The sequence below is a fragment of the Amphiura filiformis genome, chromosome 12 (assembly GCF_039555335.1).
Source record: "Amphiura filiformis chromosome 12, Afil_fr2py, whole genome shotgun sequence".
Classification (NCBI taxonomy): Eukaryota; Metazoa; Echinodermata; class Ophiuroidea; order Amphilepidida; family Amphiuridae; genus Amphiura; species Amphiura filiformis.
Window position 1 is genome coordinate 20,606,656 of NC_092639.1, and position 23,701 is coordinate 20,630,356.

The 23,701-nt window shown below is 37.1% G+C and overlaps 1 pseudogene; it reads left to right on the forward strand.

The window, feature by feature from the left end:
* The first annotated feature begins 8,788 nt into the window (after positions 1-8,788).
* The window catches only part of LOC140165928 (uncharacterized), a 63,879-nt pseudogene continuing 48,966 nt past the window's right edge, over positions 8,789-23,701 (forward strand).

Here is a 23,701-nt window from a genome sequence, read left to right on the forward strand (position 1 = left end):
GCTGCTAATGTGCTCATTCCATTTGAAATTCATGCTCCCCCTGTGGAAGATTTCCAAAATCTTTCACATGGGGAGTATGGATTTTAAACGGAATAGCCCATTGTTAATGAATTGCACATGAATGCATGAGTTCGTTTTATTTTTATTTTAGAAATAAGAAGATACCCTTATTATTTGTCTGTATATTTTGATGAGGTTATTGATACAGTTATTACAAACAGGTTGTACATGTACGGTATACACTCTAAATAAAAATGGTAAAAGTAGTACTCAATGTTGAGTAAAAAGGGAATAGGGAAACAAAATGAGTCAAATCAATATTGATTAAATTTTTACTCAATTTGAGTACAAGTTATTCACTCATTTTGTTGCTTTGGTCCCTTTTTATTGTTCCCTTTTTTGAGTAATTTTTATTTAGAGTGTATGAACAATTGAACTTGGCTATTAACGTAAACTGAAATTTATTTGTATTGGGCTATTCCAGAAAATAGGTGCACACCCCCTATAGAGGAGTAACTTTTCAATCTATATAAGAAATGTCCGGATTTCCAAGTCTGCTTTCTGAAAACGACTGGATTTCCAGTTGCCAATGTTACTGGAAAAAGCTTGGAAATCCAATCAAATGCGGGAAAAATCACGGAAATATTGAAAATGAGCTCTCAAATTGCGAATTTCTGATTTTGAACTATTTTTCTGCCGGATTTTTTTGCCTTTGGGCACTTTAAAGTCTGGATTTCCAACAGTCACGACTGGACAAAAAGTCCGGATATCCGAACTCCTCTATAGGGGGTGTGCATCTATTTTCTGGAATAGCCCATTGTATGTTTCGATACCTCCATAGAGGTTTTGATATGTTATTTTAAAAGTCTGTTCAAATAAAATATTTTAACTTTTGAGATAATATTTTTATGCTTTAAGATATTTAACAATTGTTATCACTGTACAACGGTTAAATAGTGATGTTATAATGTAAGGATTAATGGTATGGTCAGATATGAGATAGATGGCTAGAAAAAAATGGACAATAATAATTATTTTTAGCACATTTTAATTTGTTTACTTAATAAACCTGTCTTCCACAAATACGACCTGGAATAAAAATATTATACTCTTATGTAAATGCCTTTGTGGTTCTTGTAACTGTAGTGCTATAGCAATCTTTTAAAATTGCACTGAATGTGGTTCCTATCAATTGAAGTCCGTAGTGTAACCAGTCAAATGTGTTGAGTACTCAGTCGTCTAGATAATCATGGGAAATAAATAATAAATTTAATGTGCTTTGTATGTCAGTAAACTAGTCTAGTTCTCAAAACTCATCGGCGTTGAAATGTCATTGGCGTGATTCTGGTGTTAAAATACAAACTGTTTAATTAAAGGCGCATTCAGTGATTTGCTCATCCGGACGATCGTAAAAATGATCAAAATTCAAATGTTGGTACCTTTGTCACTGTCATAGATGTGCTAACATAGCCTGCTATGATGCTAGTGGTTCAGCCCAAAGCTGTGTATGACAAAATAAGACATGAATCTGTAATTTATATACTGATAGTATATAAATTAGTATTTGAATGGGGTTTCAACTTCGTCAATACTGCATGTTTATTTCGTTCTTTTGCCAACTTTTTCATTCCAAAAATACCAAATGACAATTTGAATGACTTATCATTCACTTTTAAGCAATTTATAAACAATTTAATGTGTTACACTTGCGCTGGGATCACTGAATGGGTCTTGCTTCTTGAAATCGTAACATAGTGATATTTACAAAAAACTTATACATTTGTGTAAATTGTAGATGGGAATGATAACTTTCCGTTCCCAATTTTGCATCAATTGTTCGCGCGTCACATGCAATTCATCAATTGATGGTTATATTATTGTCAATAATATGTTCAGTTTTTAGACTTATTACCGTCAATGAGTTATGACTCTGAGTTTGGCGGAATGCCGAATAGCAATTCGTCACTTTATTTACTCGTGTTGCGCATGAATTATCCTGATTAGTTGGCAACGGAGAGCCACCAGAGGGCAGCATATCAATTATTTAAATTATTAAATTAAATTATTTCTTTTATTGAGATTCATAAGTGACAAAAAGAGGGCGACATATCGTTAGTTAACGGTGCACTGCACGCGTCTGATTCCTGTCCTCAAATTCGAACCATGACAACGTGAATTTGAGACGAATCGTTAATCGGTATTATGCCAAACTCATAACTATTATTATATGCCAACCGCAAAACAGACGCCCTCGAATTTTAGAAATAGCAAAATATCGATGTTCAATAATATTGTGATGTAATCTCTGTTTTTCTATGTGTCTTTAACTTAGATATAGCTATTATGTATAATACTTCATTATCAACAATGCAAAGCCGAGTGCTGACTTTTAGAAAATATCTCGTTATCGTATATTTTTACACAATACTTATAGGTTGTTCATACATGTGCTTAAATACTGCTATGTGCTCAATGTTTTATGTACATTATTATATTCTAATGGTAAACGTATATTAAATGGAATTATTATCAATTAATATTAAAGGTTCGGGAACTTCGTGCAGACCAACTTTAATAACGCCATGAGACCTTTAAGTTATTAATGTCTGTATGTGAACATGCTACGCAAGGGGGGGGGGTGGAAAGGGTCATTCCTCGGTACTCCCATTTTCTCTTTGCCTACCACCCCAACATGTTACACTATTACATTTTAAAACCCCTCCAAAATATTTGGGGCGAAAATCGCCAAATTTTTTATAGGAACATTTTCCGATTCTGGCCCCTTAAGTTTCAATTTGACCCCCCGAAAAAATTCCTGGCGTCGCCACTGAATGCACGACCAAGAAAGGTGTACACTGGCTATTAATTCGTCAAAAATGTGGTCTAATTTCAATTGACAAATTTATAAAATATAGCCATTTAAAATGACTTTTTTAATATAGTGATAGTATTTATACCGTGGGCTCCTTTGACATAACTGGAATTTTGGAGGAGGGAGCTCTCTATTTGTACGAGGATTTACCTATAAAGGAACCCATGTGCGCCATTAGGCGAATCTTTACGGTATGTGAACATCTGCCATTTTCCCCCCTGAGCACTACCTGCTGATCTAACATTGCCTCTGATTGGTCAATTACATGATATCTTCATTTTAATCACCAATCAGAATGGAGCTTTGCAAATAATTCACCCCAATTTTTGTGTGTGGTGAAATTATTCTAACAATGTTGTTGATTGGTCCAATTGATAATGAAAACTTCTTCTTCTTGGCCAATGGGCAGATAGTTCTCACCTGAGACGAATATAGGTATATTCGTCTCAGGTTCTCACGGGGTTAAACCTCAAAAGACGCTTGTTAGAGTTAAAACACAAGTTCATTGTGCAAATAAATGATATTTAAAAAAAGTTGTTGGTGAACCTATCTGCTTGAACACCCTTAATTTCAAAATGTATTCACAACTTTTTTAATATAATGTCTTCTTGCCTAAGCCTAAACCAAACATGATAAAAATTTTAGATTCTTAAATCAATGTTTACGAAAGATGAAACCGCATGTGGAAATCACTGTTATAAATAATTAAGAATGTTGGTGACGTGAATACAATAATTGCATGTTTGAAGATTTTAAAAGATTGTATTATTTTCCTAAATAATGTACAATATGTTGTGTAGGCCTAAATACCAGTATCATGTTATATTTATCAAGTATTTATCGTCTTATTTGGCGTTGTAGAAATTATTAAGGCCGATACAGCCTATAATGTTGCAAAAACATTGTAAAAATCATCAGTATAATAAGTAATGTATTAAGGGTATACGAGGTATTGTTGGTCGAAGCAGCCAAAAAAAAAATCGTTTTTCATTATCTGAATCAATATATTATTGAAAAATAGCACTTTGGTGTTTTGCAAAAGTTCATTCTACAAATAATATACTTTGAAAACTTGCTTAATTTATTGTTGTTAATGAGTTATGTACGTTTTACAAAAGTGTTGTTGTTTCAGCCCTCTTTACAACATAACGCAAGAACCACAGGATCTACAAAAGTATATCTGTGCTATTTGAATTCTTCTACACGCTCGCTATGAATTGAGCAATGCAATTTTTGCTAAAGCTCACTACCATTCCCAAGATGCTGTGAACTACTTTTTTCTGCTGCTTCGACCAACAATACATCGTATAACCTTAAATAAAATGTACCTTAATGTACATTAGCCTAAATTGGGTTTATATAAAAAAATTGTTGATAGGGAAATTCTGTATGAAACATAGATTTACACTTTTAAGGCCGCTTCATACTTTATAATGACATATTCGATGTAACAAGCATTCGTTATTCATCATGTTCAATCGGTTTCAAGTCATTTTCCGATATATGGCGGCGGTAGGTAAAGATGATCGCCAAAAAAGGTATTTGTGGACCGGTTTCTCGAAGCATGGCTAGTGGTCAGCCCAATTAGTCCTATATACCAGTGCTTACAATTTCAAATCGTACATCACCTAGGAAGATAAATCAATAAAATGGGCCCACGTTGTTGATAGGGCTAGCCTGCTGGCTTAGGAAGCCAGACTCAGTGGCGTAACCAGTGGGGGGGGGGGGGGGGGGCAAGCTGCCCTCCGGACACAAAAAAACTGGGAAGAAGAGCAAAAAATTGGGAAGGGGAAAAGGGGGAAGAAGAGAAAAAGAGGGAAGAAAAAGGGAAGGAAGAAAAAAAAAGAAAAAAGAGGGAAGAAGAGAAAGGGGAAAGAAGAAAAGAAAGAAAAAAGGGGAAGGGAAAAAAAGGGAAGGGAGAAGAGAAAAGGGAAAGAAAGAGGGAAGAAGATCTATACTACTTTCATTGTGAAATTTTGTACTCTGAACACTGGATTTTTAGCTTCTAATATGCCAAAAACCATGAGCTTCAGGGGGCTCCGCCCCTTTGACCCCCGCCGGGGCTTTGCCCCTGGACCCCACCCGTTTATCACTTAAAGGCAAGCCGCTCGCGATGCGCACATAAGTAATACAACTTTTGGTCAAAAATTGGGAAATTTTTCAATCTTGCTCCCCCGGAAGGTCAGGTCTGATTACGCCCCTGGCCAGACTACTGGCCAAGCTTCGAGAAATCGGACCATATGGGTCTTCATCGTGTTACCGTACCTCATATAAAAGTGTAGATCTACGTTTTACAAGACTACTCCATCCGATTCCAAAAAAATACAGCACTAATATTTTGGGATTTAAAAATATTATCCTGATTCTGTATTGCTAGTGAAACATAGGCCTATCCCAATTCTAATCATTTAGTTGAAACTACTAGTAACTGGTATCGCAATAAGGGACCGTTCACAAACACTTGTAAGGGGGGGGCCTGATGCAAAAAAATTTCATCGCAAAATGTTTCGCCCCCCCTTACAGACCTAAAAAATTCAGCCCCCCCTTTTTTTTTTTTTTGACATGAAAATTATGGGTCAATCCCATAGAAAAGCATATAAACTCAATTTTCCCAGGATAAATTGTGGTCATTCTTTTCAGGTCCCCCCCCTTAGGAGGGTCAAAAATTTCCAGGGCCCCCCTTTTTGCATCAGGCCCCCTAACAAGTGTTTGTGAACGGTCCCTAAAAGTAAAATGCTGGAAATAAGGGCCAAAAACATTCGTTTTTATGGTTTTTATTGTATGCTCACTACTATGCTGTGACAATCAAGTCCCAAATCTTGTACAAAGACTCAATTTCAAGTTATGAATTCTAATTTTTGGGAAACACGTTTTTTAATCTTTAGTAAGCTTTTTTTTATAACCAATTATTAAAATATCAAAAAAAAAACTTTACTAAAGATTCTGTATGCATGGACTTCTGACAAGTCTAAAACTTTTGTGACTATATAGGCAACAAAATTATAAGAAAACAAGAAAATTTGCATGTTTTTGGCCCATTTTCCTCAAATTGCAAATATATTAAAATTTGACTATGCCATTAGTAAAAGGCCTAACTAAGGGATTAGGATTTAGCTGGAAAACCAAGATAATATTTTTTAATTCCAAATAAAATTAGTGCAGCATTGTATTTTTCTGGTATTGGGAGTAGTTTATATACAATGGTATACATGCTTCAAATAAAGCCTGTAAAAATAATGCTTTGCTTTTGAATTACCAAGGGAAGGAAATAAAATAATGTGCAAAATAAATCGGCGTCTTTGTCTTTGTCTCTCTTCTTTATCTCTTTTTTTTATTACGAAAAAGCGTAGGCCTATACTATTAGGGCCATGCAACACGCTTAGTTCCATAGCCGCAATTTAACAAATTTCCGAGTTGCTTTATTCAAGTTCCTGAGTACGGCCGGAACCAGACATTACATGTTGCATGTCCACTACAGGCTTCCGTACTTGTTTCTGCTAACGATGAATCGAAATTTTGGTTGAAACAAAATACGAGTTTACCGTTTCTATAGCAGCTTAGCTCAGCTTCTAGCATATTGAACGGCTCCTTGAACCTGAAGCCTGTGATCGATCATGATGATAGCGCGAATCATCATGATAATGATGCTGATGCTGCTGACGATGATAATGCTTCTGCTGTTGCTGCTGCTGTTGACGATGGTTATGACGAAGATACGCTTTAGGGCTATCATTTTCTTCGTAAGGGGGGTCCCAAATTTACAAAGTCGGCATCAATAAAATTGCGACCCCCCCCCCCTATTTCGGCAACAAAATAACCTCCTCCCCACCACCGATACACTTACCTCTAAACAGGCTAAATTGTATTGAAATCAGTCTTTTTGAATAAACACACTATCTGTGGTCATCTTGTGCCTACATTTTGGTCATCAAACATTTATGACACCCCCTATTTTTCCAAAGAAAATGATAGCCCTTACTATTAGATAATGATGAATTAGGGAGTGTTCATTAATACTTTGGTAGGGGGGCCGGCTGGTCTTCCTCAAATTTTTCGCTCGAAAACTTTTTTGACCCCCCTCGATGGACGGCTAAGCTTTTTTGACCCCCCTCTTTTGACAGACAAAACTTTTTTGACCCCCCCTTATCGTATAACAAACATTATACTTAATAGTGTTGTTTCCATTGGTGTGGTATCTGGGTCACATGTCATCTATCTCTGTATCCATCGTTACACGTACAATCACCATCTCTGGTTGTCGCATACGTTGGGGGGGTAGTGTATGACAAGGGGGAGGCAAATGTTTGAAACATAGGGAGGCAAATGTTTGAAACATTCCCGGTGGGACAATTGCGCATGAAATACAAGCACAAGGTAATTTTAATTTTATACTTGAGATTTGTCCCAAATCAGGGTGTTTTTCTGATTTTACAGGGATAAATGACTGTGAAATAGAGGATTTATTTGGAGGTTCATATTATAGGCACATCACCAGATCCGTGGCTATTATGATAGTACAAATGCGCGTGAACCGCGCAAAAAAATTGGCCATATTGAAGCTTGAGTGGAACTAATTTATGCAAAAAGCTAAAAATGGTCAAATATGAGATTAGTTTGGTCACGCAAATGTACACAGGTATCAGTTTTGGCCCCTAAAGACCATGAAGACCGTGGCACCTAGACCTGTGCCCACTCTGCCCTATGGTAAATCTACCCATAGGCCTATGTGTACAAAATAATTTTGCAATGAGATGTAGTAAACTGAAGTGTGCAATTTACGTGCAAAGAAATCCAATTTATTTGCAATATTTTCTTGATTTAGTTGTATTTTGATCAGATTGGTACATAATCATGTTTGTAGCATACTTTGAAGAGATATACAATTCTATGATAAAAGTCCCAGTATGTTGCTGAATGCTGATCATCTTTAATGTTATATATATTAATTTTAAAATTAATAGAGATGTGTACACTAAGTGCCATCATTTTTTCAAACAAAAGCACTGAAAACCCAAACTTGTGATATAGGCTAGGCCTAGAGGGTCTCAATGCGAGCAAAGCGAGCGAAAATTTCGGGTTTTAAAGCGGAAAACTTTTTTGGCCCCCCTTTCCTACCACCTAAAACTTTTTGGTCCCCCCTCTTTTAAGGTCCAAAACTTTTTTGGCCCCTCCCTTTTTACCAGGGGAAAGAATAAATGAATTGTTGAATTGAATCACAGGGGAAGTTGCCCAAAGTCGTCCAAAATTGTTAAAAATGACCAAAGTTGCACAAAGTTGCTTTAAGTTGCCTAAACATTTTGTAAAGTTGCGCAAAGCTGCATTAAGTTGCTTAAATATTTTGCACAGTTGCACAAAGTTTTGCAAAGTTACATAACATTTTGCAAAGTTGCATAAAATTGTGCAAAGTTGCTCAAAGTTACGTAGGCCTATATAGAATTTTGCGAAAGTTGCACAAAATAATGCAAAGTTGCGCAAAGTTCCTCAATGTTAATGCAAAGTTGCATAAAGTTGCACAAAGTTTAAATACTCAATGTTAATAGCTGTTAATGCAAAGTTGCACAAATTTGGCAAAGTCAAATGACAACTTTGTGCAGTTTTGCACAATTTTGCGCAACTTTGGTCATTTTTGACCATTTTGGACGACTTTGGCAACTTCCCCTGTGACATGGGGCCTTGATTGATTGATTGATTGATTGATTGAATGAATGAATTGTTGAATGAATGAATGAATGAATTGTTGAATGAATAAAATAATGATGAATGAATGAATGAATGAAGGATAAATGAATGAATGGGGCCTATCATAAGTTCAGGTCTCAGTGGCATATAGGGGGCCTATTTCTTTTTGTGCTTTGTCGCCCTCTTTAGCTGAAAGTTTGCTCAATGTTATGATCACGTGATATTGTTAAAATGGCGACTATGTCGACGGGATTTCTCGACACGTAGACCAAAGTGTTTACTTTATTCAAGGCAAAATGAGCTCTTGTAGAACCCCAGATTTTTAGTATTACCCGGGAAATCAATTCCGAAATCTTGGTTTACTTGTAAGTATGTCTAGTTTGATAATTATATCGTAGTTAGTAATGGTAGTGCACTATAAATTATGACAAGATCCATCATCATCATTCATCATGTTCATGTTGATCATGTTCATTCATTCATACACATCGACAATCACAATGGTCATTGGTCAATGCTAGTCCGAATAATCAGACCCAGAACAAATTATTAATTTCTGACATTATCGTGTACTGGGTCTGAACTGTTTTCATTCGAAATCTTGATGGCAAATTGGACAATAGAAGCACATGGTGCTACTTCACAGTTTTTTAATCCCCTATTCATGTTGCGTGAATCACTGATTTAGTCTCTATTGTGGACCATCCTTTTGATACTTGAGTATTTGGACAAGCGGAACAGGTTTGACAGGCCCCTTTGTCTACCTCTCTGTTTGTAAACAAACGAGGAGGTCGAAATCGTCCTCCTCGCCGAATACGAAAGTCAGCGTAATAGTACGGCACTAGGTCAATGCATGAATGAAATGGACACGTAACTTTAATACGTCCTTGTGTAATTAATGTTTATGTTGATCGAGAAATCTATCTACTATCCACGACAACACGATAGTGTGATAGTTACTGTGTGGATAGAAGATAGCTAGGGTGCTAGTATTTCAATTTAAACGTCAGTTTTGAAACGCATTAAAATTGTTTTTAGATTGTCCAATTAATTTACCTACAATTTTAGCTTGGCCCTAAAGGGTTTGCTTACTTTTAACCGAAAACACAGCCGCTGAAGTACAAATTCCGACCATATTATGAGTCCTTTTAATTATGCGATCTTGCTTGATCAAAGTTGTTTTGACGACTCTCAGCTGCGTCGCGACGCTGATTTAAATATCCAGTCTGGACACATCACACTTCATGTACATGTTGCTCGAGAAGTCTAGCCAAGAATTTGCTCACCGATAGCTTCACATTCTAGGCTAGAGACCATTGCATTCAAAATCTAGTCGGATTCGCTGAAGCATGACACCATGTAAAGCAATTGAAGTTCACACAGCCGATCACGACAGGTGATTGCATCAAAAATGTTGCTAAAATTACACTTCAGCAAAATTTTAGACTGTTCATTAAAATAGGCAAATCTTGCTCAAATGATACAGTTGACTCATCAAAATAACTTTCATCCAAATTTCAACATTAACAGAATAAATAACCTCTGGTGCAAAAAATTGCACCGCTGTCCGATCGAAAAACGATAGCAACGCAGTCTAGCATCGAATGCGTAACTATCATGTGCAAATTCGAAGCTAGAGTTCTTGAGTAAGTGTGATGTGTCCAGCTATTCACCAAACTCGTTTATACAATCCATGACTTTGAGGATGGCCTGTCATTTTTAACTTCCTGAGAACACTCTTGTACATAACATACAAAACCAAAAACTCACAAACTTCAATTTGCACTACCGACACAATGAAAAATATATTTAGACAATAATAACTGCGCACCATCTATTTTGAGGTCATTGTGTGAAATCTGAGGGTTTTGTTTTGGGCTGAGGTATTTTTCCGAGGGAGCGGTAGATGGTGCAAAGTTATTATTGTCATTCATTTCGTTCGTATCTAATATTTTGAACAAATCAAAATGGCATTTTATGTTATTTTATGCCATAAAACGCTGTTAAATATAACCAGTTTTAATCATTGTTGTAACCTACCCTACAAAAAAAATCAACCAGGCTTAATATAACATTAGCGCCGACAACAAGAGCTATCAATCACAGAAGCGCGGACGGCATCGCGTGAGGCATGTGCGTTGCCATAACGCGTAGCTTATACTACGCACACGCCGCGCAGAAGTCATTGTTGCGCCGTCCGAGTCATTGTGAGTTATTAATGACCTCGCAATTAGTGCGCGGTCAGGCAATCAATTTCTTTTGATTGGATTACAGGCTTCGCGTATATTAATCAGGTTATGAATAATTATTACAGATCCTTCAGAATACTTGCAAATATTGGCAGTTTCATAAAATCCTGCTGCTGAGAATCATAAATTTCACAAGACTTCTGTCAGATACAGGTCAGTAATCACAGTGGGCGCATCTACTAGTGTGACAAGACCAGAGATAAAAAAGGATGAGAGGCCACTCCCTACAAATAGCCTATTTTGCAAGCGTAAAAGCAAACAATTTTTTTTGGCCTTAAATAAACAATATACTTTTTGACCATTGGTGGAACAAGTATGCCAAATATTTGTACAGAACATCTATAATCTTAAAATTGTTTTTCGACTGTTTCTTCCTTTTTTCTTGTCAGAAAATTTGCCAAAGCAAATCACTTGAGATCTAACCATGTGGGGTAGACTCTCTAACCTGGCACACAATGTGCAGTCTGGTCTGGATACTGTAGTAGATAATGTGAACAAATCAATGACCGAGGAAGAGGCTGCCAGTGCTGCTGCTGCTGCTGCTGCTGCTGCAGAGGTAAGGAGTGTCCATTTTGATACTTGTTTGACCAATCCGTTCTGTCATTACATCATTGTCCTCCTCCAAAATTGTGTATTCCTAGCAGACCTACATTAGCCTTGTCACCAGGGCTTCAGGGTGCACAATAGTAATAAATTTCCCAATACTTTGTGTACAAAATGGCTCTACCTACCTTACGAAGCGACTCAATTTTTCAAAGTGATGTTTTCCTGACAGACAAACAAACAAGCAAGTAAACAAACTAAATTAAATATATTGGTGACCATTGAATTTTCGAGCTACTGGACCACGAATACAATACACTTTTTTTTCACCCAATTTTCAAAATAGAAGCACTTGTGATTTTACCTAGAAGCAGCCGGTTTGAGAAATCCGTGATCAATCTGAATAAAAGCCCACAATCTTTCCCAATCTTGGCAGATGCTTAGATTCAAGCCTACATTTATTACCTGGCACACATTTTTTCCAAAATCTGGGTAATTTTTTTTGTTTTTAATATTGATATATAGGTGGGTAACTTTTACAGAAATGTCAAAACACCGCAGATCAGGACGAGAGCCCCCAAGAGACATTATTTGGTGATGTGAAATCTTCAACTGCCACTGTAATTTGTTTATATCCCATTGAGTTCTATTGAAACTATCACTGAGAGATTGCCAGTCAGCCGATAGTACAGAAGAGTTGATAGTGAAATTGCAGCACAGATAACAGTGAAAATTCAAAATTTGACCACACAAACGTATGCAGCATGCATCGTCACTGGACGGGAAAAACCTCAAATGTACTTTTTGCCCTTGAACATGGATGAAGCAAACCATTCAATATAAAGTCTACACCTACAAGGCTTTATCCATGTTCAAGGGCCAAAAGTAAAAATGAGGTGTTTCCTGCATGTACTTTTGGCCCTTGAACATGGATAAAGCAACCTCTTCAATATAAAGTCTATACCTACAAGGCTTTATCCATGTTGAAGGGCTAAAAGTACATATATGTGTACATCCATATCAAAACGATGCACTTGTCGGCTGCTACATGTGCCTCATTTCACATAATAGCTAGGTATTAATACCAGACTCATCTCAAGTGGAAGTCAATTCAAATCATCCCCAAGTGACATGGTATAAGGAATGTTCTCTGTATTAATAAGCCATGTGAGCCATGATTTAAAGTGACCTCCACTTGAAATGAGTCTGGCATTTATTCCCAGTTATTGTGTGAAATGAGACACATGTAGCAGCCGACAAGTGCATCGCTTTTGATATGGATGTACACATATGAGGTTTTTCCCGCCCAGTGACGGCATGCATGATTTGCAACAAGTTGTGGATATATATTGTTTTCTTGTCTACCACTGGTACATTAATCTTGAGGTGTTATTGTTTTGTTTTCTTATAGCATGGCGCTCCTGGTAGTGGCGATGCTAGTTTTGCATCGGCAACTGATGTCAGCTTCTCCACCGATGCCGATGCAAAAGAGCAGCTGACGGAACAGAATAAACTTGTCAATCAACTCAAGGATATGATCAGACATAAAGACAAAGAATTACAGGTTAGTAGGTGTAGGTCCGTGGGTCAGTGGTGTATCATCATAGGGGCATGGGGTGTTGGGGCATGTGGCCCCCAATCGATCTGAAATTTTTAAAAATCCCATAGGAAAATGGCCGAAAACGGCTTGTGCCCTCCACAATCAGACCTGGTGCCCCCAATCATGGTCGGTGCCCCCCCCCCCCCATGATGACCCATGCTACGCCACTGCTGTGGGTTTTCAACTTGACTTATGTCCATATGGCCCTGTGGCCCTGTCCGAGTCGTCATTGTCCTCCTCCAAGTCTGGCTTGGTCCTGCTGTTCGGCATCCTGCAGCAGTCTTTCCGTCTGTTACGCAGATGGCCTGGGGACAGTGAAGTCATTCAGGTAGGCTTGGAGTTGGATGGGCATACGGACAAGATTGCCAAACCATTTCATCTGTCATTGAGTTACTACTTCAATGATCTTTCATCTTTGTTACATTCAAGCTGAATGATTCAGCCTGCGATTAGTCTCCTTTGATCGACATTCCTCATCAGCGTTCGAATTAAGAAATTTTTTGAGGTTGTCCACCGGACAACCTTAACAAATGTTTTGGTTGTCCAAAAATATTTTTGGTTGTCCAAAACTTTTATGAACTTTTGAGCTGAAGTTGCAAGTTTAAAAAACAGTACACAGCCGCCAATATTAAGTATTCACACATCACACACTTTCCCCAAACTCACCTTGTTGCTAATAAAATATCAAATATATTTGCCCAAGCCAACTGTTTACATTATAACCGAATACCAATACATGCACATGGCCAAGGTTATAGGTATAAAATATTGGCTACAAATTTACGGGAGTTTTTTACTACAACCACCAACATTTTTTGGTCATGATTTCTTCTGAACATTTCAAGATTTATGCAATGCATTTTATATTAAGCTTACTCTGTAACAGCAGTACACATTTTTATGGTTGTCCTTCGGACAACTGCCTACAGCATTTTTGCTTGTCCGACATTCATTTTGGTTGTCCTGGACAACAGGACAACAACTTATTTCGAACACTGTTCCTCATTGAATCTTGGTCTTCTGTCTTGAGCCAGTTTTCTAGTGCAGTCTGTCTACACTTTGGCATGGGTAATATGGCTTTCAGTTCCAAAAAGTTTGACCACCATTACTTAGATGCTAAACCATGGCATTGCCAATATCAGTGCAGTGGCGTACATTTCTTTTTGACATTGGGGGATGGGGTTGGAAAAATTTCATGAAATATAGTGAATCCAGCACCTTTTCACGCGCGAAAAATGTTGGTATATTGAAGCTAAACTGGTGAAATATGGTACAAAAGTGGAATAAATTTGCGTGAAGCACAAATAAATTGACTCTTTTAAGGCTAAAATGGCCAAATATGAAGTTAATTTAGTCAGAAACCCACACACAGGCATCAACATTGGGGGGATGATTGTATGGACCCCCAGCGAAATATTGGGGATTTACCCTACCCCCGGTATCTCGCCTATGGTCAATATAATAACCAAACTCATTATCCCACAACATCAGATCGTACTACGGATTCATTTACAATGATAGGTCATTGAACATGTCATAAGACTTGAGACTACAGGTAATTCGTAGTGTTTGACCATCATTTTGTCTTTATACAGGAATCCAGTGCCAAGTTGTCCAAGTTCAAGCTGCAAGCAAAAGCCAAGATCACATCACTCAACTCACAGATTCAAGAACTGAAAAAAGATGGGGATGGGGAAAGCACTGGTGGTGGAGCAACAAAGGTACAAAACATTTATTACACATTTATTTACTACAGCCTTTCTAACAGAGCCCCTAATTATTTTGATTTTTGTGTGACAAATCCAATAAAATATACTCACTGACTTGAGCTTGCGCCATCCAGGCTGATGGCTTGATCACAAGTGATCTGGTCCACGGAAGAGCCCCTAATATTTGGTTAATTGTGACATGATCAAGGGGAATGAGTCACATGTCGGCAATTTTCAATTAGAGGTTTTAACATCATTTTCTGGCAGCTAACAAATGCTACAATTTGATGCAAACCCCATCAAAGTTATGAGCAATTTATTAATAGCTGAAAACAATATAAAACAAAAGAATTTAAACACTGTTTTTGCCAATATCTCAAAAACAATATTAGCGACATCCGACTCATTCCCCTTGATCATGTCACAATTATGTGATATAATCATCTCATTAACCAATCAAAATAGAACCTTTAGATCTCTTACCACTTTAATCCCCTTCTGGCCAGTCTTACCATATCTCTGATTGGCTCAGTAGATCCAAATCCCAGGGGGGTCACTTATATGCTTTTATGTGTTGTCATCATCAAGCAGGCCCTCAAATTTCACACCCTAAACACGGATCTCGAGCATGTGAAAATACCTACCTAATCACTGACCTTCTTGTAAAAAAGGGAGGCTTTTTACTGACCACTAATATTTAGGCACTCTTTTCATCAACCACCATAAAAAGGTACCCTTTTCACTGACCAGAAATGCCACAAAAGGTGGTCAATAAACCGGCCCTTCATGTCCTCCAAATCCATACCCTCAATCGCCGACCCCATGTCTGTGAAATCCATACCCTAAACGCTGACCTGTGTTAAAATGTATAGGCCTACCCTTTTTTCCAAATGGGCATGAAATAGCTACCCTATTCGCGGTCCGCGCGGACCGCGACTATATGCGTCAAAAAAGTACCCTTTCCCGTGGATTTCTGCTCGGTGATGACAACACATATGTATTGAGGGCCCCCCCCCCCCCCCGGATCCAAATAGTGTTTAGAGGCTGATAATTCAGTCAACAGTGCTCACAGGGTTAAATAAATAAAATTAGGTTTAGTGCTGTCCAGAACACTTTGGTTTTTTTTCCTTCAGAAGATGGTAAGCAAGTAGCACAGTAGACCCCACAAAAATATCAGATAAGAAAATAGTGCCTTATTTTGATATATTGGGTACTCTGAAAGCCTACAATATTAAAATCTATACAACTTAAAATAAACTACATAATTTAAGCTCTTACAAGCTATTAAACTGAATTTTCTTTTAAAACAATTTTTAACAAATCGAGATAAAAGAAGGTAAAATTTAAACAAAGTTCTCACAATTTACATTGTGGAGGTTGGTGACCTGCGACCAGCATCCACTGGTCTACAATGCCAACTGATGTTGGGTTTGATGGTAGTGGGAAACTGGGTCATCTGACCGGAAGTAGCAACGGATGTTGACATCCGCCGGTCAGATGAATGGATGAGTCGTAGGTGATTACGTGGGTGGAAGTTGGTGCCGTCCTTTGTTTTTTTGTTAAAAATAGAATTCTCAAATTTGAAGGCATAAGTTTGATGCTGTTTGAAGAAATCTGACCCAGTCACTGTAAAGAAGAAAATCTGAACCATTATATCGAATTCTGCTGATATGCCACTTTGCTTATTTCTGTTCTTTAGGGAGACAGTACTGATGATGCCGCCACCCGTGGGAAACTCCTTGTCCTCAAGAAAAAACTAGACGAGAAGAGCAAAGCCCTTGATGAAAAGAATGCCCTTGTTGACAAACTAGAGCAAACTGTCAACAACAAACAAGAAATCATCAACAAACACGAAGCCACCATACAGGAGAAGGATGCCACCATGACAGAAAAAGATGAAACAGAGAGGAAGATCAAAGCGGAACTTGAGGAGAAAGAGAAGACCATAGAGAAGCGGGATGCTGTGATTGAGGCGATGAGGAGTGGTGGTGCGGGTGTTGTGAAAGAGACTGTGGATGAGACTGATGGTTCTGGAGGATCCAGTGGCAGTGTTGCTGAGTTGGAGGTAAGCTGCTGTTATTTAGGGATTTCAAATTTCTTCTGCAGTGGGAAATTTAAGTTTGAAATATTTTGATATACAACTGGGGTAGCGAAAATTTGAGCAGAAATCAATCTGTTTGAGAAAAGTATGACACAGAGAGATTTCTGATCATCTTCATCTTTCAAGTTCTTTGAGACATTGGTCCTGAAGATACCTTGAAATCGCCTGTTCCAGTTGAAACTATACACCCACTATAGAAGACATCTTAATTTCCCACAAAGGGGGTGTAGATTTCAAGTGGAGTCGCCCATTCATGTAATCCCATTTAAAATTCACACTCCCTGTGTGGAAGATTAAGGTCATGTCTTCCATAGTTTTTGACTAATAAGTCAAAATATTTGTGAGCCCTCCAGGTCTGTCTTATAAAGTCGATAGGCTTGTTGTGTACAAAAAGTTGAGGGCCTTCCAAGTAATTCAAGGGCCCTCCCATATTTTTAATGGCATTTTGACTAAAATATCCTGATCACTGCTCATTTTATCTTCATATCTAGAAACACTGTCGCATTAATAAAATCATACTCTTAATCTTATACATTTTAACTGATCATTACTAACCAAGGGTGATGTTCATGGTGGAAACAATACTATGTACACATGTGTGATTGTAAAATAAGCAGCCAGTGTATAAACATCAGGCAAAAAGAGCAGTTGCTTAGTGCTTATATTTTTGCGGTTTGACGTAGGCCCGCGAAATGATTCCCTTGCGAATATTACGATGATGAAGCTTACATGTACACATGTATATATACTAAGCTTAGTGACTTAGAAATCTGCAACCACAAAATTATCACCTCAAAAATGTTAGTTTTACCTACTACCTTGCAACCGTGAAAATATCTGTATGCGAAAATATTGGCTTACAGTATAATATTGAAATAAAATGACCAGGAGGTTTTCAAATGAAAAGGTTTAACAGTTCACAATGAGCATTAATGATCTATTTTTTGTAGCAATTTTTTTTTCAACATTGCATCTTGGCTTGTTTAGCTAATCTTTTATTTCATTGCATTTTACCAATAAATAATCTGCCATGAATCTTTTATGCTACAAATTTACTAATCAATGACAACTCATGCATGGCAGATGGCTAACCATGTGTGAAATGCTTATATCATTTTGGCATGTGGGTGGGTGTAGTACATTGTACATGAAGCATGAGAGCTCATTTGCAGTTCAAACAGCTTTGTATGATGATGTGGCTCCTCTGTATTTTGTAGTGATGCTTACACTGTACACTGGTTAGTTTTTTTATTCTTTATCAATTTTTTTGTTATAAAAAATATATATCTGCTAGTAAACTGTATTGACCACCATTCTGTCAATTCTGTCGTCTGCACATATAGGGATGTTCCAGTTAAAATCCACACTCCCCTGTGGAAGATTCTGGAAATATCTTCCACAGGGAGTATGAATTTCAAATGGAATGAACACATTAGCAGCTCCATTTGAAACTCAGCCTCCCACTGTGGAAAATTCAGCTTGAATCTTTCTCAGAGGGTGTATGAAATTCAAATGGAGCTGTCAAATGTGCTAATTGTATTTAAAATTTATACTCCCTCTGTGGAACATGTTTACAAAATCTTCCACAGGGGTAGTGTGGAATTTAAATGGACTAGCCCATTTGATGGGCAAATTGTAAATATGGACAGTTCAAATAAAGCTAAAACCAGCCAGTAAAAGCTTTGATTAATTATCAAATTCAAATAGATTTTGGAACAAACTTTTCACATCAAAATGTGGGTCAACCAGTGATTACCCCCCAAAAAAAACCCCAGTAATTATCACAATTCCATTCATTTTTGTTTGTTATTCTGTTTGGGATCAATCAGTCTAAGATGTTTAAATCTAAAATGAATGATGTATTAAGAGAATAAAGGTATTGTTTTTATCCGCTGTCGTGCATCTATCGTCTCATATAACACAGGGCGACTTCATTATTTTAAGTAAAACAATGAGACGAAGACAGCGGCTTAAAACAATACCTTTATTCTCATTCTTAAACACTTCAATTCAAATAATAAGATCATAAGTATACCAAATTTTAAAATCAAGTTCAATCCTACATTTTACAAATAATTAGCTGGGGCTTAAAATTGATCAGTCCCGTTGTTGCTATGGGCCTCCGATTGGTTCATATAGCGAGTATGTGTATTGTGTCGATGCATACATGCTGAATTGTGTCATATCATGTCATATGACATTTGTAAGACCCAATAATATTGCAAGAACGTTCTGAAGTGTTAAAGAATACACAATATATTTCCAAAAAAGGCAATTTAAAACATTTTAGGAAAAAAAATGGTAAAAACTTGTAATGAAGATAACAATGTCAGCATCACTTTAAAGCATCCTCCAAAACATGAGCCATGTTTGTTATTTTAACCCACATTCACTCTTTCTCATTAACAGTTGTGTTCTTTTAACACCCTATCATTCATATTAACATCACTAACTAAACCCCCTGTAGGAGAAACTCCAGCAAGAATCATCTCGGGTCAAAGAACTCTATGCCCAGCTTGTGTACAAAGACAAAATGGTCATTGACCAAAACAATCAGACAGTGGAACTTGAACAACAGATGTCAGAGCTGAAAGATCATCTCAGAAATAAAGATGAGGTCATTGAAGGTCGTGATAAGGTTATTCAGGTAAGTTCAAAGGTCAGAAGGGGGTCAGAATGGGATAATTTGAGCATTTGAAGTCAGTTACAAGTTCATCTACTGTCTGTTCAATTATCTTAGATTCTTGTATTTTTAAGATATTTGAAAAAATAAAAAATTGTGATCAAAGTCATCAAAGAAAAGTGTTAGCACAGCCTTAGACCCAACATGATTTATACTTTTCAAATTCCAAAGTTCAATTTGAAACCCCATTTCTTTTCAATTTTGGTCTTTTCCCGCGATATTTTCATAAAAAGCCGAATAACGTCGGGTACCATAAACTTTTTGGAATCAATCCATTTAGTGAAATGGGGATGATTGTCAGAATGTGCTGAGATAGTATTTACTTGACCATCCGCATCACGAAGTATTGTTCAGCAAAATCATGAAACTGTGCGCCAGTCATGCGTGTTGAAAACCCACTGTTGAAACATTACCTTATTATAAAAATGTGAAGATGAAGGTTTTCAGAATAGGCCCAGCTTATCATTCCTTGCGTATTAATTAATTAATTAATCTATTTATTTTTTATTCATTTATTTTATCTAGTATTGTGTGGATTGGTCAGAGCAGGTGCGGGCCTAGGCCTACACATTTATTTTAATTTTTTTTTAATGTTAAATACAAACTATGAGAAGAACATTTGGAAACAAAAGAACTTTTGTACAAGAAAATATTATTAAAACAATGACTTAGGTTACAGAAAACAATTCTTGTAAAGTCACTGTATCTGAAAATATCAAGCGAATGCTGATATTCTTGGGAAGGAATGATGGTATTAAACAAAATTCAGTTTACATTGTATCGATAAAACCAGTTGAAATAAGAACGAAATCCATAATTTTAATCATCATTGTTTAGGAAAAAAATAATGCTCGGAATAATGTTATGCATAATTGCACATACCTCACGGAGCTTCGTCTAATTTCGTGTAACAAAAACCGTTATAGGCCTACCATTATCACTTATATAATAGACCCTATCCAATAACCGGAACGGTATAACAATTCTCGCTATTCGCAATAAGGGCGCCGCCAGCGGTTTTCGATGTAATCGTGATGTATCATGGGAAAAGGTCGACATCCAAGTCCGCGCAATACGAATATTACCATGCTATTACATAGGAACACGTGACAATATTTTTTTAGTTTGTCAAAATAAAGGTGTTACGCGCGAATCGATACTCAATAATACTTAATAATGTGATTTGAAATGTGCACAATTAATTTTTTCTCTATCGATTTGCGTGTAATACCGTTATATTGACAAACTAAAAATATTGTCACGTGTTCCTATGTAATAGCATGGTAATATTCAGATATGCGGACTTGGATGTCGACCTTTTCCATGATACATCATGATACATCACAATTACATCGCAAACCGCTGGCGGTGCCCTTATTGCGAATAGCGAGAATTGAAATGGCAGGACAGATTGGTGGACAGATTCGATAGGATCTATGCCCTCAGTTGAGAATGGACCGTCCCACTCGATTTGTGAAAAGGTCGCAAACCCTTTTGGTGGACCCAAGTAACTGCCTAAAATGAGGCAAAATTGAAAAGAAATGGGGTTTTAAATTGAACTTTGGAATTTGAGAAGTATAAATCACGTTGGGTCTAAGACTGTGCTAACACTTTTCTTTGATGACTTTGACCACATTTGTTTATTTTTTTAAATATCTTAAAAATACAGGAATCTAAGCTAATTGAACAGACAGTAAGAAATAAAGATGAGGTCATTGAAGGTCGCGATAAGGTTATTCAGGTAAGTTCAAAGGTTAGAAGAGGGTCAGAATGGGACAATTGGAGCATTTGAAGTCAGTTACAAGGTCATCTAAGAAATAAAGATGAGGTCATTGAAGGTCGAGATAAGGTTATTCAGGTAAGTTCTAAGGTCAGAAGAGGGTCAGAATGGGATAATTTGAGCATTTGAACTCAGTTACAAGTTCTTCTAAGATATAAAGGTGAGGTCATTGAAGGTCAAGATAAGATTATTCAGGTAAGTTCGAACCTTGAAAAGTATTTGTATGGAATAATTTGAGCATTTGATGTCAAGTAAAAGATCAATCTAAGAAATAAAAATTAGGTTATTAAAGATCAAGTATGCAAAGGTATTCATGTTAGGGCAGAAAGATCTCAGAAATAAAGATTAGGTTGTGGAAGGTTGAGATCAGGTTATTCAGGTAAGTTCAAAATTGGAAAATAATCAAGTGGTACAATTTTAGGATTTGATATCAACGTTGAAAGGTTATCTTCAAACTTTTATGAAGTTGTTGAAGATCAAGATAAAGTTATTAAGGTGAATTCAAAAGGTCAGAATGTACTCATGTAGGACAATTTAAGCATTTGATGTCAGAGTTGAAAGGTTATATGATGAATAAAGACAAGGTCGTCGATTACCAAGATCAGATTCTTCAGGTAAGATCAAACTTCAGGAAGTAGTTATATGGGACAATTGGGCATTTGATGTCGTCAGAGTTGAAAGGTCATCTCAGCGCATGCTGTAATTTAACACATCATGGGAGCTAACATTCTCTTTCATTTCACCACTTTGCTCAGATACTAATGTGCATCTTGCAATGCAACATGAAATTGTATTGTTTAACCATTAGCCTGGAACAATTTTGACAGCCTGCATGAGGTAGGCCTGGCATTTTCGGTAATTTTGTACCGGTACCCGCCGCATTTTTCGAGGCGGTAACTGGAATACCAAATTAATAAAAAAAAAAAAAAAAAAAAAAAAAAATAAAAATTTACATTTTTTTTAAATTTTTTATTTTTCGGTTTTGTAGTGTCCCTGGACCTAGATGCCAGGATCATTCATGGTTGACCTAAAAAATTCAATGCATTTTGAAATCATTAATAGACTATGACATGAATACAAATTATCAATTTTCATATTAAAATACAAAACATCTTGAATTTTTTTTTTTTTTTTTTTTTTTTTTGAATTTGGTACCCGGGAGGTATTTCCTACCGGGTAATGTAATCTCGGCGGGTACCCGTTTACCCGCCGAAAATGCCAACCTTAGCATGAGGTACTTTGTACAAAAGAGCTAAGAGCTTACGGTGATGTTCTGCAAGTGTTTGTGTTTCTGATATGCTAAACTTTGGTTTACCTCAAGTTTGGTAGTGATTTAGGTGCATATTTAGCTGGTTACAGTATTAAGTCATGGACGTAAAGGTACATCGCACAGAGCTGAGACGAATATAACTAAGAGATGGGAAGCAATGCACTTTTACCGTTGTCCACTGTGAACCATGTCTTACGTGGCATCATACAAACCTCAATTAATTTTGTAAATTAAAGTGTCACTCTTTCTATATTGTGCAATCACTAAAATAACACGCTCAGTACATGAACAAACATGCAATTCTTAATATGAAAAAAAAATCAATCTCATGAGGTTGCATTAATTTGGCACAGCCCTCGAATTAACCCACGGCACCGACGGCATATTGCTGTGGGTGCCCACCCCCATTGCCGCAATGCCCTCAAAATATGTCCTTTACCGACGGCAGTCACTTGCCGTGCCCCTAAATGAAGTTGCCGTGGGTGCCCTAGCCGCCAGCCCTGCCCTTCATTATAAATCATTAACAAGTACTGGTTAAATCCCATAAAATTGTGGAAAATTAGATCGAAAATATTGAACACGATCGCTATTTTGAGCATCGTAACCCAGCTATCAATCACAGTATACACAATAGTTTGTTGTGAATTAATATTCATTACCCCCTACGTAAGCGTACATATTCAGCCAATCACATCGGCTTTTATACATTATCTGGTTGCTAGAAATGACTTCATTTTCTCGATTGGTCAGAGAAACACCTTCAGCGTACTATCGACCAATCAGAAACGCTGTTAGTAACTAAACAGCTAAGCTTCCTCGACCTCGTGTCATGAACAAAATCTGAGCGCTGGGCAAATCAATTAATCTCTCGATTAGCAAACATTGACTTCCCATTGCAAACCGATGGCGATACCCTTCCGGTATCGTCTTATCTTTTACATGTAAGCCCATCTCTAGATATTTTTTGCACGAAATAGTTTTTATCCCGGTGAATTTGATCAATATTATTACCAAAGTTACAGCTGTTTCATCGCTGTTTCGAGTCAGTTTTGCAGCTCAGAACTAGGGATCGCAAAATTTAAGTAAATTAAACTGTTGATATTTGATTGATTGCTTATTTTTAAAGCAGGTTTTTTAAGCAATCAGGTTAGTTTTAGTGTAAAGTTGAGAGTCGAATTTTACTTTGGTGTCGAATTCAGCTGACGGCGATGCATC